This window comes from Pinus tabuliformis, chromosome 3_1 (genome assembly GCF_031772625.1).
Source record: "Pinus tabuliformis cultivar Carrire ecotype Pingquan chromosome 3_1, CPIR1, whole genome shotgun sequence".
NCBI lineage: Eukaryota > Viridiplantae > Streptophyta > Pinopsida > Pinales > Pinaceae > Pinus > Pinus tabuliformis.
Window position 1 is genome coordinate 739472339 of NC_142301.1, and position 18108 is coordinate 739490446.

The 18108-nt window shown below is 37.8% G+C and overlaps 2 pseudogenes; both read right to left on the minus strand.

The window, feature by feature from the left end:
- Window positions 1-8568: 8568 nt before the first annotated feature.
- LOC149189465 (pentatricopeptide repeat-containing protein At5g40410, mitochondrial pseudogene) lies at window positions 8569-9183 on the minus strand (annotated as a pseudogene).
- A 1920-nt stretch (window positions 9184-11103) lies between these two features.
- Window positions 11104-13891, minus strand: LOC149189466 (uncharacterized; annotated as a pseudogene).
- Between the last annotated feature and the right edge of the window lie 4217 nt (window positions 13892-18108).

The window sequence follows — 18108 nt, forward strand, 5'->3', positions numbered from 1 at the left end:
ACTATCATAGACACTGAAGATAGTCTTATCTAGACCCCAAATCCAAGGGGGGTATATGCTCCAAAACAAGGGTATCTGACTCTTACTGCAACAAATGCCCCCCGTGACCTCCCCTAGTGGAGGAAAAACTATAGAAATTAAACATACCTCCCAAATCTAAACCGTTGATGTGGTTGTTGCTAAAAAATAAAGTGTCTACTTGGGATAATCTACAAAAACGATCCTTTCATGGGCTGAGATACTGCTCCTTGTGCAAAGGTTGATTTAGAAGCAGTGTCAATTACCGAATCAATGAAAATGAAAAAAAAAGAAAAAAAGGAAAAAAAAAAGAGCCAGTTGGAGAAACAGCACTTGGGATGCTAGTTCAGTTGAAGAAAACTTTAAAAATGGTTGCAAATCATAAAAAAAAACTCAAAGCACAAATCTTATGGTTTCTTGGGGTATTTAGCTTGAAAGAAATAAGACAATTTTTAAGGACAAAATTCCAATCCCCATCATAGCAGCTATCAACAATTTTTTGATAGCCAAGGAAATAAAACAATCCACAAATGGAGAGGTCCACACCCAGACTCAGAAAGCAATCATACAATCAGACTACCCTTAGTCATTTTTTGACGATGTAGCTCAAGGTTCCCCCTCTAAGGTAGGAGCTGGTGGAATTTCAAATTTAAATCACAACACGTCCTTCAATATATCAGCAAACGCTGGACCAGCCACAAACAACCATGCAGAGCTCTTTGCTTTAAAATTGATTTTGCAATTGGCAAGAGACATGAGAATCTCAAAACTTCATATATATGGGAACTCTCAGATAGTAATAAAATGGATGTTGGGATCAACACAGTTAAACAATTACCCTCATCTATGTCTATTTCAAAAAGTATGCACCTTAAAGGACATTTTCTCTGAGATCTATTTTGATCGTGTTTACTAGCACAGACACATGGAAGATGACTCCCTCTCAAAAATTGGACTGGATATGCCCGAAACACATGCAAGGTCACAAAAAAAGAGGCAGGACAACTACAACAATTTCTTTTTGACCCTTGGCAAAAACTAAAAATTCTGGAATGTATATGATGCTTTCCATGTATTGTTGTTAAATCATTGACTTCGAAACAAGTAAACTGAAACTTTCTATTTGGATGATCCTATAGCAAGTTATTGATTGTATAGACAAGCAAGTAAAAAACGGGTTGTGGTAGACACTCTTTTTTTCGCTTTTTGTAGTTATATTGAGAGAGGCACATTTCTCTCAAGCTACAAGCCATACAAATTCTTTATGCATTTTCCCATGTAATTTGTTTACTACTAATAAATAGAATTTGGATTCTTTTCCATGGAAAAAGAAAAAATAAATAAAAACAACTACAAATTATACCATCCATAATGTTTTTACAAAAATATATTTCCAAATAAACCTTTCAAAAAATAAAAGTCAAATAGGTATTTAATAACACAAAGAAAATATTTTTGATCCATACCAATCAATAAATTAAAAAGTCGAAAAAAGACAAACAGATGAATGTCAAGTTGAAATATATTAATGCGATACTACATAAAATATTTACTATTTACTATGCAGAGGCTTTTCCGATTAGTTATTAAAGAAATTCAATTGGACTTAACATCTAAGTTTGAGTCTACACTTACTACCTTCATTCATTGAAAAGGGATTTTATGATTAGATTAATTAAAGTAATTTGCTAGGTTATTGAATGATTAAAGTAACATGCAAGACTATTGAAGATGGTTTGGAATAGAAATTGCTTTCATATTAGGTTAAATTTCAAAATTAAATTATAAAAGCTATAAAAAACAAATTGAGAAAAGTGATAGGCTTAAAAGCGTTGGTGTGGATGATGAGTGAAAGAATGACATGACAATATATAATAAAAGTAAAGTACAAGTGATAACAGTGTAGTGTAAGAAACACAGAATTAATAGAAAATTTAGTGAAATTTTATCTTCTCATTTGTTTACAGTGTAGTGTAGTGAATAGAAATTGCTTTCATATTCGGTCAAATTCCAAAATTAAAATATAAAAGCTATAAAAACACAAATGAGAAGAAAAATTTGAGAAAAAGGATAGGCTTAAAAGCATTGGTGTGGATGAAGAGTGGAAGAATGGCATAACAATATATAATAAAAGTAAAATACAGGTGTAGTGTAAGAAACAGTGTTAATGATGGATTTTATGTAAATAGAGGATATATAAATTGTTTGAACATTAATATCTAATTTTAGTAGATATATAATTTGTAATGCATTATCTTTTGGATAGCTTTTACTTATTGAATTCGAATTCCTTTGGCTAAAAATTAGTTTATGGGAGGTATCTATTATGTCAAAGTCATCCCAGGCTTGTAACCAACCTTCATAGCAGTTGCAAGCACACGAACAAGTACAAGCCTAGCTTCAACACCAATTGCAAGCACATGAACATAGGCAAGCATGCCCACTAGGAACCAATACGTTGCCAAAGGAGAGTTGAACACTTGTTCCAATGTGCACCATTCTTATAATATTGTCGAACAAAACACAATGGAGAGTAGATAAACTTCAACCAAACAACAATGTTTCTACCTTCTTCTTTTATCACATTTTGTTAGATGTCCAAAGTTGTTACTATTAGATCTATTCCCTTGATCTTCTCTTCAAAACAATCTTGCCGGTAGTCCTTAGGCCCCAAGGGTGGAAGATGTTGTTAGTCTTATAACAAGTAACAATGACCATTCCTGGAAAGAATACTTTCAATTTTACAGCACCCAATTTCAAGGCTAAAACAAAGACCCCACATTTCTTTATTGACAATTTTCTAGTGTATATCAATACCAACCAAATGTGAAAAATCAGTTACTTGATTCCTACTGCAGCAAATGATGTTGATTCTTCTAATTGTTAATTCGATTAAACAATTTACTTCTTGTGTGCTACAACAAATATCGAATTAAATACATTGCAGCCTACAGAAATAAAAATTGCAGAAACTAAATACAGCACAGGAGAGAAATAAACATTGCACACATCTACACAGTTATTTTTGGACAAATGTCCTCGGAAAAACCCAATGTGGGAAAACCGGTGCAGCAGCTGAGGGTTTGTATTATTAAGCAGTAGTTTTCTGAATACAATTTGTGGATGCCTTGTTGGCTATCCATTACAGAGAATATGACTGATGGAAGATCAGTGAGAAATAACACAATATCACTAGCGATCTCGACTGATCCAGCCATAGAATGGCTTGTCCCTTGCTGCCTCTGTGCAGTCATTGCATAGGCCCAGCGTCACAGCTTCTAGGGACAGCGTCACCCCTTCTACTGATCGATTTTCCTCTCAGACTTTGATTTTGTCCTCCCGGTCTCACACCCCGGCTTCTAGCTTCAGAAATTGACCTCTCCAGCAAAAATGCGGATCTCCTCAAGGCTCTACACTGCCTCTGCTTCAGCCTACGCTGCCCAGCGTAGCCTCTGTGCTGCGTCTCCCGGATCTCTCTCTGCCTCCTCTGCTAAGTATTCTCGGATCGAGAAATCTCCAACCGAAACTATCCCTGCCCCTCACTTCAAGAAATCACTTCGAACTTCTCTCCAGCAACTGTTGTGCTGCTCTCTTCAAAAATTCGATCTTTGATCTCCCTCTCGATGTATTTTCCAAATGCCCATCAAGCCTCTTCTTATAATCCTGCTGTTGAGAACCAACGGCCCAAATTAGATTTTAATCAATGGCTCAAATCATTTTGGCTTGATCTTCGTCTACTTCTAGAAGTTTCACCCACAGTTAGAACAATACCCTTTAATTATTTGAATTTCCTAAGTTTAGACTTAGGCATCCATTAAAAATAATTAATTATTTTAATAAAACTGATTCCGAGTGGAATGCATATGTCCAAGCCTCACTGCAAATTTTGAGGCTTAGAGCACATCTGATGCTACCAGAAATCAAACACTCCCTCTTAGTGAGAAATGTGCTCTAGTAATGCAACCTGTCGAAGCATCACCCTTCTCTGTAACATCTCCCTTTGCTGTGATGTCCGACATTGTTGCTCACCAACTACTGCGCAAATGTTGCATCTATGCTGTTGCTGACACTGCCACTGTCAACACTGCATCTGTACTACAATTCCCTCTCAAATTCTGCATCCGTGCTACTGTCGGCCTTGCCACTGCCAACACTGCATCTGCACTGCAACCTTCTCCAATTGTTGTTGCGACTGCATCAACAATGGAAAAACATCCAAAATTACTAAACAGGTGTTTAGTATGATGCATCTTGTTGCTGGAATTCTAACTGTTGCTTGTCTCTATGTTGTTGCTGACCTCTACTATGTGCCAACTGCACTACTGCCAACTCTGCTTTGCGTTGCTCAATCTCTGGCTCTCCTAGCCACTGCAACTGTCACTCCGGCACTCCTCTGCACCAACTGACACTGGTCCATCCTACTACTACTAATCTGGGCTCCCGTAGCAAGGTATTGATCCAATAGGTGGACTCCTCAAGGATCCTACCCAACTGTAGCTCTTTCGAACTACAGTTCTATATCACCTCACCTCTGGGAAATCATGGCAAACACCTCCTCCTCGATCTATGTGGATGCAGCCTTTGAATCATGCTTCTCATCCTTGTCCTTTTTCTTGAGAGGACATTGTGTTGCATAGTGACCAAATTCACCACACTGAAAGCACTTGATTTTTGAGACATCTTTCTTCTTCTTCTGTTGCTCCTGCTACCCCTTAGATGCGAGGGTTGCATTCCCATCCTCCTCTGGCTTCGTCCCACTGCTGCTGCTGCTACTATCAAGTTTGCAATTGACTAAGTCTCTCCTCATCTCTTCCTGCTGAAGAGCGGCCCACATCCCTTCCCAATCTGGCAATCTCTCTCTGCCCAGGATACTCTAAACAAATACTTGCCATCTTCTAAGACTGAGTTCAGGGCCAGCCTCACCATCTCGATAGGTTGAGGTGTTGACCCCAAAGTTGCCAATGAGTCTCGGATCTCCTGAAGCTTCATAAGGAATGGATCAATGTGTTCCCCCTTCTACATCTGCATGGATCTCATCTTCTGCTCCAAGTACATCTTCCGTTGCTCGGAAGATCCTTCGTGTAGCATGGCCAAAGCTTCCCACATCTGTTAGGTTCTATCCTTGCTAGCAATGTGACACACTATGTGATCCCTCACTCTATCGAGGATCAACCTCTTGGCCTTCGCCATCTCGACCTTGTACTCCTTGAGCGGATCTGGATCCGCAGGTACAACTACCACACTATCGACATAAGTTTTGAGATCATCCTCATCCAGAAGGCATGAGATCCTTACCTTCCAGATCACATAGTTGGATGCACCCGCCAACTGAACCTGATCTCGCAACCCATTAGCTGCCATCTCTGCCAACGAAATGTCGAACTGCCTCCTCTCTCCTCTGTGTTGTTGTTGGGCTAGCCTACGCACTCCCTGTTGGAGTTAGTAGATTTGTTGCTCCCTGTAGTTGCTCAGCAAATGAGAATTCAGAGTTCTTGGTTGGAAATCCTCTGAGGAAGAATTCCCTCAACAGTGTCTCTCTCTCCCACTGACGCTATTCTGCCAGTAACTGTTGCAAAATATCTGCGTCCCAACTGAAGATCTGCTCTGCAAGGAAAAATATGTTGCTCCCTTCTGCTTCTGGAAAGCTTCAATCTGGAGATCGAATTTCTCTATTGACTCACTCAAAGAAATCGATTTCTCCTCAAAACTTCAATCTTATGGCCCAAGGACTGCGCTGCCTACTAAGGATTCGAATTGTTGCCTCTACAGTAATTTCGAACTCCTCTTCCTTTCTTCTTATAAGCTCTTCTGCTCATGATCTGTGCTTTGATACCATGTGAAAAATCGGTTACCGGATTCCTACTGCAGCAGCTGATGTTAATTCTTCTAATTGTTAATTCGATTAAACAATTTACTTGTTGTGTGCTACGGCAAATATCAAATTAAATACACTCTAACCTACACAAATAAAAACTGCGGAAACTAAATACAACACAGGAGAGAAATAAACATCACACACATCTACATAGTTATTTTTGGAAAAACGAGTGTGGAAAACCTGTGCAGTCATTGAGGGTTTGTATTATTAAGCAGTAGTTTTCTGAATACAATCTTTGGATGCCTTGTTGGCTATCTAGTACAGAGATTATGACAGATAGAAGATTAGTGAGAAATACCCCACACTATCACTGGCGATCCCCATTGATCCAGCGATAGAATGGCTTGTCCCTTGCTGCCTCTGCACTGCCTTTACGCAATCACTGCATAGGCCCAGCGTCACAACTTCTAGGGCCAACGTCACCCCTTCTGCTGATCAATTTGCCTCTGAGACTTCGATTTTGTCCTCCCGGTCTCACACCCCGGCCTTCAACTTCATAAATTGACCTCTCCAGCAAAAATACAGATCTCCTCAAGGCTTTGCGTTGCCTCTGCTTTAGCCTACATTGCCCAACATAGCCTTTGCATTGCCTCTCCCTCCTTTGTTGAGTATTCCTAGATCAAGAGAAAACTCCAACTGAAACTATCCCTGCCCCTCACTGCAAGAAATCATTTCAAACTTTTCTCCAGCAACTGTTGCGCTGCTCTCTTCAAAAATTCGATCTTTGATCTCCCTCTTGATGTATTTTCCAAATGCCCATCAAACCTCTTCTTATAATCCTTCTATTGAGAACCAACGACCCAGATTAGGTTCTAATCAATGGCTCATATCATTTTGGCTTGATCCTCATCTTCTTCTAGAAGTTTCACCCACGATTAGATTAATACCCTTTAATTATTTTAATTTCCTAAGTTTAGACTTAGGCATCCATTAAAATAATTAATTATTTTAATAACACTGATTCCGGGTGGAATTTCCCAAAACGATTTCTGGGTATTGTGGAATACATGTGTCCAAGTCTCCCTGCAAATTTTGAGGCTTAGAGCACATCCGATGCTACCAGAAATCAACACCAAACTCGTCAATAATCAGCGAAAGAAAGATGAGGTCCTCTTCACCTAGGGAATCCTCTATATCATAAACATGATTCATTTTTATGATGATCTCTTCTCTTTTTTTCTTAGGTTAAAATTGTTTAGCAACTGCATACCTTAAAAGCCTTTACCGAAGTCAAAGAGATGGGCATCTTCAGTGAAGTACAGACATAAATAAAGGCTGGGCATACCTTTTGCTGACATCAGACCGTGCGATAAAGGAGTTCATGGAAGTGTTGTTTTGGTTGAATGTCAAACATATGTCACAATTAAGTAAACCAAAAAACTTCTAACAGAACATGAAAAGGTTTGCAGAATGCTTAAACATGAAAGTTATCAGTATGTGAATTTTTTTATGGAGCAGAGTATTAATGTGGAACAAAATCCCATCATATGGATATATACCATTATAGTAAGATAGATTGTCTTATTATTGGAGAAGGGGAGGTTGCTAACACATGAACCTAATGGCTTACCAACAATGTTTGAATCTGAATTAACAAAGCTTGTGGGGGCAGGCAATGCCTCATAAATGACCTCTGCCTCATAATTGTTATCCACGTGGGATTATTCATAATGCACACATCTAACATAATATAAAATATTTGAATTTCAATTCTAGCAAGTCTACAAATGAGCATAAAGTGGCGTTGCTTTTTAAGTATGATCCAAACAGTAGAGGAATATAATAAAAAAGAAGTGATTTTTTATGTAATTATTTTTTTGGCTATAAACCTCCTACAAAATCAAAGGTTATCTGAGTCCAGCTCCAGCATAAAATCATCATCCTTCTCCATCTCTATTTAGTAAATATAATTGGCATGGTATAATACCATGCAGAAACACTGCATCACATGGAATCCAGTCTTTAACTCTTCAGTCCAAGTCACCAAGTGGATGTCCTATAAAATATAATAATGTTGGTACATATTTATACATTCATACTTCATGGGTTTAACTTACACTGCCATCTCATCCAAAATGTCACGAGCCTAAGGCAGACAATGTCACGTCCTGTATACAGTGTTGGAAAATGTACAATAGAAGTTCTACAAAATCCACATCAAACCAGAAACAAGAGCAACTATACCCAGCATGTCAACCGAGCAAATAAATATGAGCATGCTTTTGGTTAGGCGAAATTATGTACTGCCATTAATTTAATGGTCCTATAGAAGGGGGGTTTTCTTTTTTGTCAGCATTTGCATCATAATAAGAAGCGGAGCCGAAGTTGGAAAAAAATGTAATTGTCTTCTCACGGATTCCTGTTTTCTCAGAGCTGGTGGTGGATAAAATTTGGCAGGAAGAGTAACGAGTTGATTAAAGAAACGTCATGCATACACAGATTTCCCGTGCATTTCTTTAAAAAGAACTTGCTATACGAGCTAAAGCGACCTCCCTTCTCAAACTTAGGGCTGAAAAATTATTCTTCAAAATTCAGGAGATTTGATTTTCTCCCTTCAGATCCCTTTTTCAACTGCATGGGACTGACTTCTATAAGATTGTGTAGCTGAGCCACACTTCCACCTTCCATAGGAAACATTAGATAGTCTTTGGGAAGATACTTTTTAAAAACATTTACACATGAATATTTTTCATGGTCTGGGGAGGGCTCCTGAGGCTTAGACTATGCCCAAAAGCAATAGATGGCCTTTCACTATAACAAGAGTTCATTTGTCTCTCCACGTCTTCATCCACATTATGAAGCATAATTTCTGTGTTATGCCCGTAATCATCAGTTTTCATCTTCTGTGCTAAGGTTTCAAACAATTCATAACAGTTTTCTGATTGACAGTGTGATTTGTATCCTATAAAAAATTCATTAACATTGTTAGTCACATCGATCATGCTACAAGCTGGTAACTTTTTCAATCCCTTGTCTTTCACCAATTTTTTCACAACTGCGGCATCATCCCACTTTCCAGCAGCAGCATAGATGTTTGAAAGCATTATATAGCATCCAACATTTTTAGGGTCTATGCGATTAAGCTGTTTTGCTGTCCATACACCCAGTTCAATATTGCAGTAAGTTCTGCAGGCACTAAGCAAGGCTCCCCACACACTTGCACTAGGCTCCAATGGAATCTTTAGAACAAAATCTTTTGCCTCATGTATATGTCCTGCATGGCAAAGAAGGTCAACCATGCAAGCATAGTGTTCCAACTTTGGAGTAATGCAATAATCTTGAATCATGGAATTAAAATATTTCCAACCTTCATCCACCAGCCCTGCTGCCAGTGGCTGCCTGAACTCACCAGTAGAATGCCCTGGCTGGGACTTCTAGAAGTGTTCAATAGGCTGGGATATTAACCTCTGGCAAATGAAATATTTCTTGAGGTAGTGTATGCAGGAGCTTGAGTTAAGTCTCCCAGATTTATAAATCATCTTGCCAGAATATTACCTTAGCAAATAAATGGTTTTCTGTAGTATGTCAACATAAGGCAAGCTCCTGATCTTGTGTTAGGGATTGGCTGAAGAGAGGATGCCGAAAGACTGAGTGTGCACTGGTTGAGGAACCTAGGTGAATCTACAATAGACCAACCAGAGTGGGATTTAGGGCAGATGGTATTTTTTGGCAGGGATTATGCAGCACTGCGTTTTGGGGATGTTCAGAGAGGATAAAACAGTGTGCTGCTTATTACTCATGGCAACCGTTCAGCACAACTCTGTGCTTATACAGAAAGCATTATACCATTTTTCTTTTGTGTTTGATAAGCAGGGTCTTTATACTTCAGTCTCCATTTTGGACCTTTGTAGAAATTCAAACAAAGTCATGAATTACATTTCATGTATATGTTAACCTGCATTCCTCTGGGTGATATGAATAGGTACACATTAAATTTCTGGATTTAAAATTGTTATAGCAACTGCATCATTTCCTATGATGTAAATTTGAAAAGGTAAAGCAGCTGGTACAATGTCCAACCTTCTATCACTATGTCCAGAAAGAAGACATGTCGAAGTCAGTGGTGCCCTGAAGGGAGAGGGAAATGTAATATCCCAACTATGACCCCCCTAACTAAAGTGAAGTGACCAAGAATAAGATATGTATGTATGCTGAATGCAATTAGAAAAACAAGTGCTCATATTTAAGGCCTCACTGCCTTGCAATTTTATATAAAGTGATCTATTATAATGTAATCAAGTAATTTTGAACTCCCCAGCACAAAGTCTCTAATTATTCTATTAAATGAGAAAGGATAATTGTAGCAAATTAGCGAAGACATTGATGGAAGAGGCAGCGACAGCCAAGACAATCAGTTGGAAAAGGTTGGTGATGGTGATTATCAGTTGTAGGTTGTCCAACAGCATAGAGGATGTACTGTGGCTCCATTCATGAATACTACAGAGCTTATTGTCATCAGTTTTCTTTTCCAGGAGTGTTTACCGCTATAAACCTTGGTCTCCTACTGCTCACTGTGAATTTTTATATGCTGATTTGATGGCTTATTATGCAGTTATGTTTATGCCCCCAATCCTTGAAGGAGTCAGGTCTACACTATGTTTTAATAATTCTTAATACATTAAATGGCTTACATACCCCTCCACTAATGGATCTGTTGTGTGAATCAAAATGGCTTACAGATCCTTTCAGTAATGGGCCTGTTGTGTAAATCAAATGCTATCATATTCCAACACTGGAACCATGTACCTCAGTCCCCTACATGTTGGCATCTACTTAAACAAAATCAATGTTGTACATCTGTAATACTCGAAACTGGATTAGAATTGGTTTTCCCCAAAATTATCCCTTGGCTTGGAACTGGATTGGAATTTATTTGCCACAAAATTATGACTCAGATTGAAACTGGATTGGAACTAACTGTCAAACCAATAAACAACTCAATCAAACAAAAATTATATATATATATACATACATATACACGGAGGTCAATTGGGTGTAGCTCAACTCTGAGTGACTACAAGCGGACAAAACACTAACAAAACTTATGTGGTTGGGCTTAATACCAGTCTGTTGCATTTGCTGAAAAAGCGCAAGGGCATCCTTGCCATACCCATGCATTCCATGTGCAGAAATCAATGTACTCCATGAAACCACATCTCTTTTATCTTGCCTTCTTGTTGGTGGAGCACTGGAAAAACTCTCGAAAATATTGCTCTCACACCCGCTCTGACTGAAGATAAAACATCACCTTGATCTGGAACAACTGGTCTCCAAAATAACTATCAAATTTGGCCTATAATTCTTCTACAACTCGACCCTGCTCTGTTACTTTGGTAAAAGGCGACCACACATTATCAAGTAATTCAGTAGCTTAAGAGATTCCAAAAGTCCACTTCCCCTGGCTATGCTGTGTTTCAATATACTGTAAGAGACCGTGTCAGGACCACAACCATCAATTGCCATGTTAAGTAAAAGCTTGGACACTTGCTGTTCTTTACCTTCCTTGCATAGACCATATAACAATATATTGTACAAAATAATACTTGGTCGATATCCATTCTCTAACATTTCATCATATAGTTCAAGGGCTTTGTTTACGCTGCCTACCTTGCAATGCCCGTACATTATGGAACCATAAGTAAAAACATCAGGAGTCCAACCCTTGGTATGCATATCACGAACCATCATTTCTGATGTTGACATTTGCCCTGCCCTACAAAAAGCATGGATTAATATATTGTAAGAAATTTGATCAGGGTACATCCTTTGTTGGACATCACACTGAAAAGCCTGTATGCTTCCTGCAAGTTTCCTTTCTTGCACAGGCTATCCAACAATATATTGTAGGTAACAACACTAGGAAGGCACCCTTCTTTTGGCATACAATTCAGCAATTGAAAGGCTTCGCAGAGCGTTCCAACCCTACAATGATAATATATCAAAGAAGTATAAGTCACTACATTGGGGGTACAGCCTTCAACATGCATTTTACCTAGAAGTTCTCTTATCATTCTAAAATTATTACCGTCCTTGCATAGTGCAGAGATCATTATGTTATAAGAAACTGTATCAGGAGAACAGCCTCTATGACAGCTCATTAAAAAGTTGAAATGCCTGCTGCAACTTCCCCTCCTTGCACAAACCATTTAGCAATGTATTGTATGTAACCAAATTAGGTCGGTAACCCTTGCACTCCATATTTGTCAGAAGTGCACAAGCCTCTTCTGACTTGTATTTTTGACATAAGCCATTGAAAAAAATATTACAGGTAACAATATCAAGAACATAACCCTTGCGCAGCAAATCTTGCAGCAACTTATGGGCCTCTGCAACTTGGCCTACCTTACAGAGTCCTCCTATTAGTGCAGTGTAAGTATATATATCAGGATAAAAGCCCTTGTTGGAAATAACATCCATTAATTGGCAGGCTTCTAAAAACTTCATAGCATTACAAAGAGCATGAAGAATAATGTTGTAAGTGACCAAGTCCGGAGAACAATCATGCTTAACCATCATATCAAGAACCCTACTGGCCTCCTTAATGTTTCCTTTCTTGCAGAGACCATTAATTAATGTAGTAAATGTTACAACATTAGGATTACAGCCCTCAGATGCCATCTCATCCAAAACACTGTAAGCTTCCTCCCACTTACCTTCTTCACTAAAACCATAGACTAGAGCAGTGTAAGTGTACACATTTGGAGAACAACCATTTCCCTTCATAGAGCAAAAAATCTTTATAGCACTTGAAGTTTTTCCTGCCCTGCATAGACCTAGTATCAACGGATTGTAACTAAAGACATTTGGAGAAAACCCCTTCCCAAGCAAAGTCCTCAGGAGGTGGTAAGCCTCTTCAATTTTGCCCACTCTGCAAAGACCCATCATAAGATTATTGACAGTTCGTACTGCAGGGAGAAAATTTACCTCCAACATGTCTTCAAAGACGTCCAATGCAGCCTCCAGGTTCCCTTCCTTTAACAAAGCTTTCAAAAGCGCTTTCAAAAGCGCCTTGTACGTATACTTATAACCAGCAATCAGTGCACTCCAGGAGATGACATTTCTATCAAGCATTTTATCAAAGATTCGTTGTGCACTGTCTATACATCCACATTTTGCGTACATGTCTATAAGTGAATTTCGCAGGAAAACATCTGCTTCAAAACCACTCTTAATAGAATGGTTATGAAAAGACTTACCCGGTAGCAGAACGCCTAGATGGGTACATGCCTGGATCACACTCACCATATTAACCAAGTTGGCTTTCATCTCTACCAGCTGCATTTGATTGAAGAAACCTAATGCTTCCACTTCATGCCCATTCTGTGCATATCCAGTTATCCTTGTATTCCATGAGACCACATCCTTTTCAGGTATTCTGCCGAACACTCGGCGGGCATGCTCTACAACCCCGCATTTAACATACATATATATAAGGGAATTACTCACAAAAACATCCAACTCAGAGCCAGTTTTGACTATATGACCATGAATCTCTTTCCCCTCTTGCAGAGATAATAGCTCGGCACACGCCTTCAGTATAAAGGTGAAGGTGAAATTGTCGGGTTGTATACCTGCCTGCTGCATTTGGCAATATATTGCAAAGGCTTCCCCCCATGATCCATTCATGGCATACCCTCTGATCATCACATTCCATATGAAAACATTTCGTTGGCGTATTTTGTCAAACACATTGCGTGCATCCTCTATGCAACTCCACAAGGAATACATGTTAATGATCTTGGAGCCCAGAAAGATGTTTTGCTCAAGACCAGTCGCGATAATTTGGGTATGGACTTTCTTTAGTGTTGTGATACTATTGCAAACCTGCAAGAGAGAAGTATATGTAAAGGAATCGGGTGACTTATCCAGGTGATGTAATCTATAGGTGATCCAGTGAATATCAGGATCACCATTTTGCTTGTGTAGCACGTTTAGAGCTGGAAGAGAATGACAGTTTCTGTGATGGATAAGAGCATTATAATGAATAACAGAAATGATTCTGTAATGTCTAAATTTGTTGTGGGGATCATACCGCCAGGGAAACAAAGAGTTGACATTGTTGCTATTGAACATGTAGGCAAAGAAGATATAAATATAAATCGTAATGCAAAGTCGTTTTCGTTGATAAGGTTGACTCGTGAAGCATTTGCATTTTAATGGAAAACTGTGACTTGAGCTTTGCCCTTTTACAGAAAAATCTTAGCAGGAAATAGTAATTATTGCATTTGGTGCTGGGACTGGCTTCTCACTCTCCAACCAAAATGACTTGGCATGAAAACATAAAAGATCAAGAAATAACAAATTTTTAATTATTGCGATCATTGTTCATCAAAAAGTTTCACTAAAGACAAAATGTTTTAGTAAAAATATTTTTTTTTTACTTCTCACTAAAGTTGTTGGTAGATCTCTAATTGTAACTAAATATTAGCATTACATGTGAAGTATCCCCTATAGTGAGAAGGATGGCTCTTATCACATTCCCAGTTTGTTGATGATAGCCATTTTTATGAGTGAATCAACTATTTAGTGGATAAAAGAGTTTAAATTTATTTTGTTTATGAGTGAATCAACCATTTAGTGGGTAAAATAAGGAAAAATCTCAATTATTTTTCTTAACACTAGGGAAGATATTGAAAGAACTATAGGAAGGTTCACAAATTTCAAATAGACTTATTTCCTTCCAAATGCATAGATCTACATTTATTTGAAAAACAAAATAGAGACATCTCTTGGGTGCCTCTTATTGAAAAATTGAGAGATAGTTTCTCTAGTTGGACCTACCACCATCTTTCTCTAGTGAGTCAAATTATTCTAGTTAAATCTATCCTACAAGTCATTGTTCTAGTTGAATCTATCCTACAAGTCATCATCTTTATTTGTTTTAGTCTTAGTGGCACCTTCAAAGGTCTTAGAATCCATTCAAAGAATATGAAAAAAATCCCATGGGAATGGACAAAGTAGGAAAGGAAGTGACCTCAAGCCACTTGGTTTAAGATTATTCATCCTCGTGATAAAGGAGGACTCGACATCTATCCTTCTAGAAGGATTGAACTCAACAATGTATAGGAAGGAACTATGGTTTTGGTTTGAAAACAAAAGGTGGTATTGTGTTGGTTGAAGAACAGAGATGCACTCCAAGGTAAAATATGGAGATCAAAGTATGCAAGGGGAGTAGAGTAAGATCATTTAATAAGAATGAACCAAATGTCTCTAAGCTCCTTCCCGTGGGACAATGTAAGATGACACTTCGCCCTCATTCAACAATAAAGCTTCTGGGACATTGAGGCAAGGGATGTAACCCATTTTGGGAATGATCTCTTGCACAAATGGATCCCTCTTTTAGTGGATCCAAATTATAACTCCATAAGGTAAGGTTTCAAGCTCTATAGATGGAATAAGGTTAAAAGCTACTTGGAGTATATCTATGAGGAAGACATTAATTGTTGGTGGAAGTGCAGGGATTATCGACCGTGGTCAACAACCCCAATATCTCTAGAAAAGAGCATGTTATAAGAGATCCTAAGAAATAATTATAGTGAATAGATGATATATCATTCTTAAATGGGGGATGTGGGGTGCAAGTATATATAAGGTCAAAAGGGCCTATGAACTTCAATAGTGCGGCTTGTGGGACCTAGAGAAGATATGAATCTAGAAATTAATATGGGGGGCTTATATGACCCAAAACTAAGGCCTTACTTTGGTTAGTAGCACCATAAAAGTCTTAACATGAAAGAAATTGAAGCATAGAGGCTATAAATGGCCTTATACATGTCCAAACTAGAAGGAAATAACTTAATGTCATCTCCTCAAGAATTGGGCACTTGCAACATATTTGTGGGAGATGGGTAGGTATATCCTCATTCAATTCCTAGAAGTAGGGGAAAAGCTAGCAAAGTTTTTGGAAGCCCAACACCCATCTACCTTTACCAATAAAATAGCAAGTCATCTCTAGAAACCTTTCCAAGGCTTCTTCTAGAAAGAAAGAAGTGGAAGAACCCACAAGGGTGTACAGAGGGGCAAACAATAAATATGAAAAGAGAGAGAAAAAAACCAATGTGAAATAATGGTAGTTAGCAAATTAGGGAGTGGAGGAACTGAAATTGATAGAGAAAGAACATATATCATCCAAACCATTCACATTAACATGGACTTCAATCCTCAAATTACTTGTAACCCTCCTTTGGAGGGAAATCACCATCCAAATGGTCACCGCCAAGTAAGGCCTCTTTCAAATTCGCTTTTGAGGGAACATCAAAAAGACAACTTGAGGTCATTGGAAGTGGGGGGTAAATATAGTGTACTTAGTAAAAAAACAATAAATCATGAATAATATTAGAATGAATATAAAATACAAAAAATAAAATAAAGGAAACAAAAGTGATGAACTTGCAAAATATAAACCCTATATTGATAATTGAGAAAGAGAACAATGTCCATGGACCTTATTCAAAGAAATTGGCCTCATACATTAATTTACTAAGTCATGGGTACCCCAAAGTAGGGAGGTTAGGGAAGGGTCCTATCATGTCATTCCCCTTTAAAAAAAGAGTTGTCCTCAAGGCTAGAGTTGTGGAACTACTCTAAACTTTATTGCTAGTTCCTAGGTGACATATTTTAGTTGTGTATTCTTTCACAATATTAGACTTCCTAAATAGTGCATTGGTGTAGTAGACACTCCCTTGTGTCCAATTCTATTCATGATTATTTCCCTCTCATGGGTAAATATTTTCAAATTCTGACTCTCATGGGTTGTGGTGTTGCTACTTGCATGAACTATCTTGCTTATATCCTTTGACTCGTAATTGTTCTTCTAGTTCTCCTTTAAATATACGATGATATTACATCACATTAATCCTCAAATTTTTCATATGATTTAGTCGTGGCATACCAATTCCCATCTCTTACACCTCAGTTGTTACATGCACTCACAAATGATACACTAGGCTTTCACACACATGGTGTTGTGACACCTTAGTTGTGGTATGGTTTCATGCATGATTTCTTGCTTAACATTAGGTGTGATCTAATAACATTTCATAACAAAAATAATTTTATTATTTTTCCTCGTCGTACCATGGGGGACATAATTTTCCTTTAGATAATTGTCACTAGGTCTTGGGTCATGTAGTAATATTGGAGATTTGGTTGATGTAGTGTATCTCATATTCCAAAAAAATACTTAAACACAGTGCATATTTCTCATTTACTTCAAGTCCATTCATAAAAAAATATCCCCACTCATGGTTGACTTGTGACAGGGCATTTGGCAAGGTCTGAAGTTAAGTAAATGAAGAGACATGTAAAAGCCTAAATCAAATAAAAACCAAAAAAGGAACTAAAAAAAAACTCTAAAGTCACACCACCTCACTCTAAGGCCCTTACCCATAAGTCTTGTGCCTAACAAAGCATATCTAATTAAAATACTAAGAAATCAAAGAAAGAAAGAAAATATAAAGAAATGGGGTTTTAAAGCAAAGTCTTGAGGTGGTAACACTAAACAAATCTCTCTCTTATGATGAAGATTCCTAGCCCTTAAAAGCTACTTTGAGGAGACAAAATACTTTTGCATCATCGTATACAAATATGAGGGTCAATAAAAGAAATTCCCCTTGCGTACATTATTCATTATATCACTTCTAACTTAGTGATCTAGGAAATATTTTTTTCTTAAGATTTATCACATGTAATAAGAGTTAATGTTGTCCTCCCATGGTAAAACTTTGTGAAAATTCCTAGATTGCAATTACTGGAAATTTATCTCCTAATTGTTCTACAGTTTATTTGTTATTATGACAAATATCGATAAACTCACAATTGAAATATTCATAAAAAATAAAATAAATTGCAGAAAATAAACTGGAAGCTGAGAAAATAATGCGCACACACAATAAAATAAACACCAATATTTTTGGACTAAAAAGTCCTTGGAAAACTGGTGTGGAAAATGGGGTTTATTTTATTATTACACAACAGTTAAATTTGAGTACAATAATCTAGATGCCTAAATGGCAATCCTCTAGAAATAATTTGGAAAAAAATAATATGGAGAAAATTTCTCCCTCTGCAAAATAAGTCAACCTCCCTCTAGCCTGCTCATTCTCTCTTCTCGACAACATGGCCTACCTGAAACTCATACTACTAGCCTAGGAAATTCATACATCCTACAATTTGACTCCAACTGAGTCGTCTAGGCTTCCTCTACCTTTGGA